Here is an 11881-nt window from a genome sequence, read left to right on the forward strand (position 1 = left end):
AAATATTGTTATTATAACTCATATTTTTAGGCTTAAAATATTGTTACGTCTTCTTTTAATTGAATACATCAAAACATAAATCATTTTAGATTTAATTTTTTTTTTTTACCACAGTATAACTTATCTTCAACCAAGGATGTGTAAGTAGTCTTCTCACGCTTAAGGTTGTGAGTTCAACTCTTACCGTGAAAATGAGATATAGTTTGGCGTGTGATCATGATGTATATTTGATTATGCTCGTTGAACTCTAAGGCCGACCCTGATCATTGAGATCTCTTGGAGCCTAACCCGCAATATTTTTTATCAATATTTTATCTTACCTTGGAATTCAATTGTCATCACCACATAACTTAAATACCCAATGTTTAACACACAAAAATACAAATTGAAATAACAAAAATAAAATAGAGTTTTTTCTTTCTAAATGACTAGGTGTATGTCTTGTGCTAAAAGTTGAATTAAGCACCAATTACACACACGCTAGGTGGAATATTGCATTGTGAGTTTGTTTAGTAGCTTGATATAGAATAGATTATGAATCATCATAATATGGTAGTGAACTGGCGCAATTTAGTTGGTGGTACACTATACTTTATGTGTGTGTGATGCACTTCAAGAATCTTTAATAACATCGGATGAAATTCACATGAATGCTGCAATGTCTTTCGAAAAGATGCTAACTACCCTAAATTGTTCAATGTAAAGTTATTATAAAGTTGATGCTTTTCTCTTTTGGCATTTTGCTTATACAACAAGGTTGACGGTAAATTGACACGATTTATTGCCTCCATTTTTATCCGAAATGATGATACTTGAGTACACAAACAATTTGATATTTAATTTTTCAACCGTTTTTATATTCATCTCGTTCTTGATCGAGTTTTTGCATATTTCTCCAACACAACATCTGACAATAATTAGATTTCATGTAAGATTTTAATTGTTAACTTGAAGTCTGCTAATGTGATGTACGGCCAAAATGTGTGTGGGGTATATTTATATCTATAATATATATTTTATGACACTATTTTGAAGATATAAATGATATATTTTTTGTTATTCTTACTTACAGAGATAATTTAAGAATAAACTAACTAAACGTTCCTAAAACTTTTTGTGTGCACATAGTGTGATAATAATTTAACAATATTTGATCCTAAATGTTCATCTTGGATTGCATTGTAACTTACGAATTAAATAAGAATTAGGAGTGCTTGGTATCCATATTAACAATGTTATGTCGGATTAGAAGTGTAATTTTAGAAATTTAAAAAAGTTGCGTTATCGAAATTGCGTAATTTAAAAAGTGGGGACTAAATTATCAAATGTGCTAAAATACAGGGTCCAAAAATGAAATTAAACCTTAAGCAAAATAATATAATATAATTAACATACTCTATCTCTTATACTTATAACTTATAAATCATTTATTTTGTTAAAAAAGCATACAACTTAACACCGTTCATAAGAACATAAAAACAATAAATAATAAACTTATAAAATATAATTATAATTATTGATTACTCCAATGGATTTTTTATTTGAGGGTTTTACAATATTCATCAAGTTGATGATCGTTGATATTTTGTTAACTTTATTCCAACAACTTATATGGAAGAAATGATGTTGGAGATGATGACTTTGTATAACGGCATTTACCCATTAGGCATACCAATAATGGACATATCCTTCCACAACCTCCACAATCAAAAGGGCTTAAATATATGTTTCTACACATACCATTACAACAACGCCAATTACCTATAGTTGGACAACGATACCCACATATCCCACAATTGTTAACATCTTTAGAAATATTCACGCAACGGTTTCCACAACATACAGATCTTGGTGGAGATTCTCCATTACTACATATCCATGGTCTATTTGTGCAACCAGGATATTCTTGATCCTCACCGACTTTGTTCACACCACTGTTGGTATAATTTTCACTCACTTCAGAACTTGGAGTTGGTGAAATTGATTGATCACCATCTATTTTGACTACAAATACAATAAGTAATGTTAGAAATGTGACAAAATATGTTCCTTGAGTACTCATTTTGAAAGTGGTGATAAGTTTAGGATATGGAAACCTATATATATATATATATATATATATATATATATATATATATATATATAAGTATTTATATGAAATACACGCAACTTTTGTAGTACGCTTGAACATGGTTTTCTTGCTTGCATAACATGAAAAACTTTATCTCACTCTATGGGCGGTTACCTTAATTTCTGTGGGCTTGTTTTTTTAGGATGTGTTTGCCTTAAGTTTTTAAGAAAGAAAATTCATAAAAATGCAACAAATTAATTTTAGCCTTTGTTTAATGAATCAAAAGAGGTAATTTTTACATAAAAATTGATGAATCTATTAGTTTCACAAGCGTTTCTTGTTTAATTCATATAATTAAATTTATTTATTTATTTTTTAATCAATTCATATAGTACACATTTCAACACAACTATAAACTTACTATCAAATATGTAAAATCTATGTAGAATTTATTACAATATTTAATAAAAAAAAAAATAGATTGCAAACAACAAAACCACTATTACAAGTCTGCGCATATGCTTGTTATAGATATTTATAAAATGAGAATCTTCAAAAAAAAAAAAATCTCTTTCCTATGAATGTGTTTTTGGGTAACTTCTACAATAAATAATTTTTTGCAAATTATTTTTATTTATAACAAAATCATTATGGTAAATAAATGTGTCATTAGGATATATAAGTCATTAAATATGAAAATGTAGTTATTATAACTCTTAACTGAAAGACTTTAAGGATTCAAGAGTTTTCAATTTTCCGCCAGTTATTTTCTTGTGTTATAATACATCAAAACATCAATCATTTTAGATTCAGTTCATTTTTAACCAGAATAAAACTTATCTTCATCCAACGATGTTTATATAAGTTGGTAAGTAGTCTCGTCACCCCTAAGGTTGTGAATTCAACTCTTACCGTTAAAATGAGATACATTTTGATGTATGAGCAGTGATTATATTTTATAATGCTTGCTGAACCTTAAGCTGACCCTTATCCTTGAGATCCCTTGGAGCCAAACTCACAAATTCTTAATATCAATTTTTTTTTTACCTTGGAATCCAATTGTTATCAGCACATAAACAAAATACTCAATTTTCAACACCCCAAAATATATATTGAAATAAAAAAATAAAATTTAGATTTTGTTTTATAAGTGATTAGGTGTATGTGTTGCGGTGAAAGTTAAATCACACACCAATTAGATACACACTATGTGAAATGTTGTTTGTTGTGTGTTTTTTAGTTGCTTGATATTGAAGAGAAGATGAATAATCAAAATATGGTATTGAACTAACGTAATTTAGATGCATACACTATACTTTATGTAACATCCCAGACTGCTTACAGGATTGCCGACTAACCCCACAAACCAACACGAGTCTTTTCAGCATGCTTTGTCCTCACTCACATGCTTACCGGGAAACTTCCCGGTAGGTCACCCATCCTAGTACTACTCCAAGCCAAGCACACTTAACTGTGGAGTTCCTATGGATTGAGCTCCCGAAAAGAAGATGCATCTTGTTGATATGGGTAGTACCTAACAATTCTTATAAGCCTTCCTTCAACCATGTAGTCCCATACCTACACGGCCTCCGGATCCCTCTCATTCCGATGTGTTTCGGTTCCTACTATTGTCGTGGGGGTCCCTTACGGCTTAAACCGTTCTCCTTGAATCGAGAACCTTTCGTATCCACCTAGCGGGATATCGAAAGCCACGACGTGGGTGTTACATGCCCACCAGCTTCCGCTTGGTTCGTCCCTGAACCACACCGTACTGGGAGAGGTCTGCTCTGATACCAAGTGTAACACCCACGTCGTGGCTTTCGATATCCCGCTAGGTGGATACGAAAGGTTCTCGATTCAAGGAGAACGGTTTAAGCCGTAAGGGACCCCCACGACAATAGTAGGAACCGAAACACATCGGAATGAGAGGGATCCGGAGGCCGTGTAGGTATGGGACTACATGGTTGAAGGAAGGCTTATAAGAATTGTTAGGTACTACCCATATCAACAAGATGCATCTTCTTTTCGGGAGCTCAATCCATAGGAACTCCACAGTTAAGTGTGCTTGGCTTGGAGTAGTACTAGGATTGCTTCTTGGAAAGCCTCTTTATTGAGTATTGCAGGTAGAGTTACTCTGGTTAGAAGTGTCATTCAAGGTATGCTAGTTCACTCTATTTCCATCTATTCTTGGCCCAAGAAATTGCTAAATGACATTGATTTATGGACCAGAAACTTCATATGGAGTGGGGATGTTTCTAAGAGGAAATTAGTGACTGTCTCATGGAAAAAATCTTGTAAACCTCTCTCTGAAGGTGGCTTAGGCATCAGGTCCCTAACTCTTCTCAATGAATCAACTAATCTTAAACTTTGTTGGGATTTATTGAACTCAATGGAAGACTGGGCAGTTTTACTCAGAAGTAAAGTCATTAGAGGCAGAAGAGTAATCTCTCATCACATTTTCTCATCAATTTGGAGCAGTGTAAAATACGAGTACTCAACTATCCAAACCAATTGTGGCTGGCAGATTGGCAATGGTACTAGCATCAACTTCTGGCTTGATAACTGGTGTGGTACCCCAATAGCATCTCAACTGAATATTCCTCATCATCTTCACGACAGCTTAAATGCTAAAGTCACGGACTTCATCTTTAATGGTCAGTGGAATCTCTCAGTGCTCAATAACTTCCCTCATGTCAAATCTGTTGCTGAACAAGTTACAATCCCCTTTGAAGTTTCGGATGACAAAAGAATCTGGCAGCCTACCGAAAATGGAGTTTTATCTTTCAAGGATGCATACGAGATAAAATATGGTGTTGGTCAAAATATCAAGTGGGCTAAAGATTTGTGGTGCCAGGATATCCCTCCAACTAAGTCTCTACTGGTTTGGAGAATCATGCACAACAAAGTTCCAACTGATGAGAATCTTTTGTCTAGAGGTTTTCAGTTTCCTTCAATGTGTTCTTCTTGCTCTCTCAACTGTGAAACTACTTTCCATTTATTCTTTGAGTGTACTTTTGCAAAACATTTGTGGAATTGGCTGTTCTTTATTACTGATGTAAATATGCAGTTTAACGATTGTCTTGATTTTTGGAAGATTCTGGATAGGAATTGGTCTCCTCAGTGCAAGACGGTGCTGAAAGCTTGCATTTTCAATATTATTTACACTGTTTGGATCAGTAGGAACCATGTGAGATTCAAAGATAAGAAAATGCACTGGAAGCTTGCCCTCAACATGATTATTGCTCAGACTTCTCTTGCAGGTAACACCACAACGGAAGTTTATAGAGGAGATATGCAGGAATTCAGAATTCTTAAAGCTTTTAAGGTGAACATCAAACCCCCCAGGGCCCCCAGTATCAAAGAGGTAATTTGGTCACCCCCTCTGACATCTTGGATCAAAGCTAATACAGACGGAGCAGCTACAAAAAACCCAAATATAGCATCTGCAGGAGGCATCTTCAGAAATTCAGAGAGCACTTGCATTGGTTGTTTCACTCAATCTCTGGGAGACCAAAATGCTTTATATGCTGAGCTTGTAGCAGCCATGACTGCTATTGAGATTGCACACATCAATGGCTACAATCACTTTTGGTTAGAAACAGATTCTAAATTGGTCACTTTAGCCTTCAACTCTTCTTCTATAGTTCCTTGGGTCCTTAGAAACAGGTGGCGCAATTGTATGCTTAGGATTAGACATATGAGATTTTTTGTGTCCCATATTTTTAGAGAGGGCAATACTTGTGCTGACAGCCTTGCTAATATTGGTCTTTCGCTACCATCCTCTGACTTGTTTTGGTCAGACACTTTACCTGACTCCATTAGAGGAGAGTACAATAGGAACAGGTTGGGTATGCCCAACTTTAGATTTACTACCTTTTGAAAAGGTTTTGGTTCGGTCCCCCTTTTCCCTTTTGTACTCTTTTTTTGCTTTAATCTAATGGTATGGTGCTTTTGCATCAGTTTATAAAAAAAAAAAAAAAAAGAATATGAATATATTGTTATTATAACTCATATTTTTAGGCTTAAAATATTGTTACGTCTTCTTTTAATTGAATACATCAAAACATAAATCATTTTATATTTAATTTTTTTTTTTACCACAGTATAACTTATCTTCAACCAAGGATGTGTAAGTAGTCTTCTCACGCTTAAGGTTGTGAGTTCAACTCTTACGGTGAAAATGAGATATAGTTTGGCGTGTGATCATGATGTATATTTGATTATGCTCGCTGAACTCTAAAGCCGACCCTGATCATTGAGATCTCTTGGAGCCTAACCCGCAATATTTTTTATCAATATTTTATCTTACCTTGGAATTCAATTGTCATCACCACATAACTTAAATACCCAATGTTTAACACACAAAAATACAAATTGAAATAACAAAAATAAAATAGAGTTTTTTCTTTCTAAATGACTAGGTGTATGTCTTGTGCAAAAAGTTGAATTAAGCACCAATTACACACACGCTAGGTGGAATATTGCATTGTGAGTTTGTTTAGTAGCTTGATATAGAATAGAATATGAATCATCATAATATGGTAGTGAACTGGCGCAATTTAGTTGGTGGTACACTATACTTTATGTGTGTGTGATGCACTTCAAGAATCTTTAATAACTTCGGATGAAATTCACATGAATGCTGCAATGTCTTTCGAAAAGATGCTAACTACCCTAAATTGTTCAATGTAAAGTTATTATAAAGTTGATGCTTTTCTCTTTTGGCATTTTGCTTATACAACAAGGTTGATGGTAAATTGACACGATTTATTGCCTCCATTTTTATCCGAAATGATGATACTTGAGTACACAAACAATTTGATATTTAATTTTTCAACCGTGTTTATATTCATCTCGTTCTTCATCGAGTTTTTGCATATTTCTCCAACACAACATCTGACAATAATTAGATTTCATGTAAGATTTTAATTGTTATCTTGAAGTCTGTTAATGTGATGTACGACCAAAATGTGTGTGGGGTATATTTATATCTATAATATATATTTTATGACACTATTTTGAAGATATAAATGATATATTTTTTGTTATTCTTACTTACGGAGATAATTTAAGAATAAACTAACTAAACGTTCCTAAAATTTTGTGTGCACATAGTGTGATAATAATTTAACAATATTTGATCCTAAATGTTCATCTTGGATTGCATTGTAACTTACGAATTAAATAAGAATTAGGAGTGCTTGGTTTCCATATTAACAATGTTATGTCGGATTAGAAGTGTAATTTTAGAAATTTAAAAAAGTTGGGTTATCGAAATTGCGTAATTTAAAAAGTGGGGACTAAATTATCAAATGTGCTAAAATACAGGGTCCAAAAATGAAATTAAACCTTAAGCAAAATAATATAATATAATTAACATACTCTATCTCTTATACTTATAACTTATAAATCATTTATTTTGTTAAACAAGCATACAACTTAACACCGTTCATAAGAACATAAAATCAATAAATAATAAACTTATAAAGTATAATTATAATTATTGATTACTCCAATGGATTTTTTATTTGAGGGTTTTACAATATTCATACAGTTGATGATCTTTGATATTTTGTTAACTTTATTCCAACAACTTATATGGAAGAAATGATGTTGGAGATGATGACTTTGTATAACGGCATTTACCCATTAGGCATACCAATAATGGACATATCCTTCCACAACCTCCACAATCAAAAGGGCTTAAATTTATGTTTCTACACATACCATTACAACAACGCCAATTACCTATAGTTGGACAACGATACCCACATATCCCACAATTGTTAACATCTTTAGAAATATTCACGCAACGGTTTCCACAACATACAGATCTTGGTGGAGATTCTCCATTACTACATATCCATGGTCTATTTGTGCAACCAGGATATTCTTGATCCTCACCGACTTTGTTCACACCACTGTTGGTATAATTTTCACTCACTTCAGAACTTGGAGAGTTGGTGAAATTGATTGATCACCATCTATTTTGACTACAAATACAATAAGTAATGTTAGAAATGTGACAAAATATGTTACTTGAGTACTCATTTTGAAAGTGGTGATAAGTTTAGGATATGGAAACCTATATATATATATATATATATATATATATATATATATATATAAGTATTTATATGAAATACACGCAACTTTTGTACTACGCTTGAACATGGTTTTCTTGCTTGCATAACATGAAAAACTTTATCTCACTCTATGGGCGGTTACCTTAATTTCTGTGGGCTTGTTTTTTTAGGATGTGTTTGGCTTAAGTTTTTAAGAATGAAAATTCATAAAAATGCAACAAATTAATTTTAGCCTTTGTTTAATGAATCAAAAGAGGTAATTTTTACATAAAAATTGATGAATCTATTAGTTTCACAAGCGTTTCTTGTTTAATTCATATAATTAAATTTATTTATTTATTTTTTAATCAATTCATATAGTACGCATTTCAACACAACTATAAACTTACTATCAAATATGTAAAATCTATGTAGAATTTATTACAATATTTAATAAAAAAAATTAGATTGCAAACAACAAAACCACTATCACATACAAGTCTGCGCATATGCTTGTTATAGATATTTATAAAATGAGAATCTTCAAAAAAAAAAAAAAATCTCGTTCCTATGAATGTGTTTTTGGGTAACTTCTACAATAAATAACTTTTTGCAAATTATTTTTATTTATAACAAAATTATTATGGTAAATAAATGTGTCATTAGGATATATAAGTCATTAAATATGAAAATGTAGTTATTATAACTCTTAACTGAAAGACTTTAAGGATTCAAGAATTTTCAATTTTCCGCCAGTTATTTTCTTGTGTTATAATACATCAAAACATCAATCATTTTAGATTCAGTTCATTTTTAACCAGAATAAAACTTATCTTCATCCAACGATGTTTATATAAGTTGGTAAGTAGTCTCGTCACCCCTAAGGTTGTGAATTCAACTCTTACCGTTAAAATGAGATACATTTTGATGTATGATCAGTGATTATATTTTATAATGCTTGCTGAACCTTAAGCTGACCCTTATCCTTGAGATCCCTTTGAGCCAAACTCACAAATTCTTAATATCAATTTTTTTTTTTACCTTGGAATCCAATTGTTATCAGCACATAAACAAAATACTCAATTTTCAACACCCAAAAATATATATTGAAATAAAAAAATAAAATTGAGATTTTGTTTTATAAGTGATTAGGTGTATGTGTTGCGGTGAAAGTCAAATCACACACCAATTAGATACACACTATGTGAAATATTGTTTGTTGTGTGTTTTTTAGTTGCTTGATATTGAAGAGAAGATGAATAATCAGAATATGGTATTGAACTAACGTAATTTAGATGCATACACTATACTTTATATGTTTGTGATACACTTCATAAATTTTAATTACATTGAATGGGATTCACATGAATGTGGAAATGTCTTTTTAAAAGATGCTAACTACCCTAAAAAATTCAATGTGAAGTTATTATAAAGTTCAGGCTTTTATCTTTTGTCATTTAACTTATAGAACATGGTTGATGGTCCATTAAGATGGCTTACCGGATCAATTTTTAATCTAAATGATGATAGCTGATTACACAAACAATTTGAAATATATTTTTGCAACCATCTTTATATTCATCTTGTTTTTTATTAAGTTTTTGCGTTATTATCCGACACAACATCTAATGATATTTTAGGTTTGATGTATGGTTTTTGCACGTTATTTTTATTTATAACAAAATAATTATGGTAAATAAATGGTTAATAACGATGTATAAGTAATTGAATATGAAAATATTGTTATTATAACTCATATTTTTAGGCTTAAAATATTGTTACGTCTTCTTTTAATTGAATACATCAAAACATAAATCATTTTAGATTTAATTTTTTTTTTTTTTACCACAGTATAACTTATCTTCAACCAAGGATGTGTAAGTAGTCTTCTCACGCTTAAGGTTGTGAGTTCAACTCTTACCGTGAAAAAGAGATATAGTTTGGCGTGTGATCATGATGTATATTTGATTATGCTCGCTGAACTCTAAGGCCGACCCTGATCATTGAGATCTCTTGGAGCCTAACCCGCAATATTTTTTATCAATATTTTATCTTACCTTGGAATTCAATTGTCATAACCACATAACTTAAATACCCAATGTTTAACACACAAAAATACAAATTGAAATAACAAAAATAAAATAGAGTTTTTTCTTTCTAAATGACTAGGTGTATGTCTTGTGCTAAAAGTTGAATTAAGCACCAATTACACACACGCTAGGTGGAATATTGCATTGTGAGTTTGTTTAGTAGCTTGATATAGAATAGAATATGAATCATCATAATATGGTAGTGAACTGGCGCAATTTAGTTGGTGGTACACTATACTTTATGTGTGTGTGATGCACCTCAAGAATCTTTAATAACATCGGATGAAATTCACATGAATGCTGCAATGTCTTTCGAAAAGATGCTAACTACCTTAAATTGTTCAATGTAAAGTTATTATAAAGTTGATACTTTTCTCTTTTGGCATTTTGCTTATACAACAAGGTTGACGGTAAATTGACACGATTTATTGCCTCCATTTTTATCCGAAATGATGATACTTGAGTACACAAACAATTTGATATTTAATTTTTCAACCGTTTTTATATTCATCTCGTTCTTGATCGAGTTTTTGCATATTTCTCCAACACAACATCTGACAATAATTAGATTTCATGTAAGATTTTAATTGTTAACTTGAAGTCTGCTCATGTGATGTACGGCCAAAATGTGTGTGGGGTATATTTATATCTATAATATATATTTTATGACACTATTTTGAAGATATAAATGATATATTTTTTGTTATTCTTACTTACAGAGATAATTTAAGAATAAACTAACTAAACGTTCCTAAAACTTTTTGTGTGCACATAGTGTGATAATAATTTAACAATATTTGATCCTAAATGTTCATCTTGGATTGCATTGTAACTTACGAATTAAATAAGAATTAGGAGTGCTTGGTATCCATATTAACAATATATGTTATGTCGGATTAGAAGTGTAATTTTAAAAATTTAAAAAAGTTGGGTTATCGAAATTGCGTAATTTAAAAAGTGGGGACTAAATTATCAAATGTGCTAAAATACAGGGTCCAAAAATGAAATTAAACCTTAAGCAAAATAATATAATATAATTAACATACTCTATCTCTTATACTTATAACTTATAAATCATTTATTTTGTTAAACAAGCATACAACTTAACACCGTTCATAAGAACATAAAAACAATAAATAATAAACTTATAAAATATAATTATAATTATTGATTACTCCAATGGATTTTTTATTTGAGGGTTTTACAATATTCATCAAGTTGATGATCGTTGATATTTTGTTAACTTTATTCCAACAACTTATATGGAAGAAATGATGTTGGAGATGATGACTTTGTATAACGGCATTTACCCATTAGGCATACCAATAATGGACATATCCTTCCACAACCTCCACAATCAAAAGGGCTTAAATATATGTTTCTACACATACCATTACAACAACGCCAATTACCTATAGTTGGACAACGATACCCACATATCCCACAACTGTTAACATCTTTAGAAATATTCACGCAACGGTTTCCACAACATACAGATCTTGGTGGAGATTCTCCATTACTACATATCCATGGTCTATTTGTGCAACCAGGATATTCTTGATCCTCACCGACTTTGTTCACACCACTGTTGGTATAATTTTCACTCACTTCAGAACTTGGAGTTGGTGAAATTGATTGATCACCATCTATTTTGA

The sequence above is a fragment of the Medicago sativa genome, chromosome 8 (genome assembly GCF_051527215.1).
Source record: "Medicago sativa cultivar Bolivia chromosome 8, Bolivia_mono, whole genome shotgun sequence".
In the NCBI taxonomy this organism is placed as follows: Eukaryota; Viridiplantae; Streptophyta; class Magnoliopsida; order Fabales; family Fabaceae; genus Medicago; species Medicago sativa.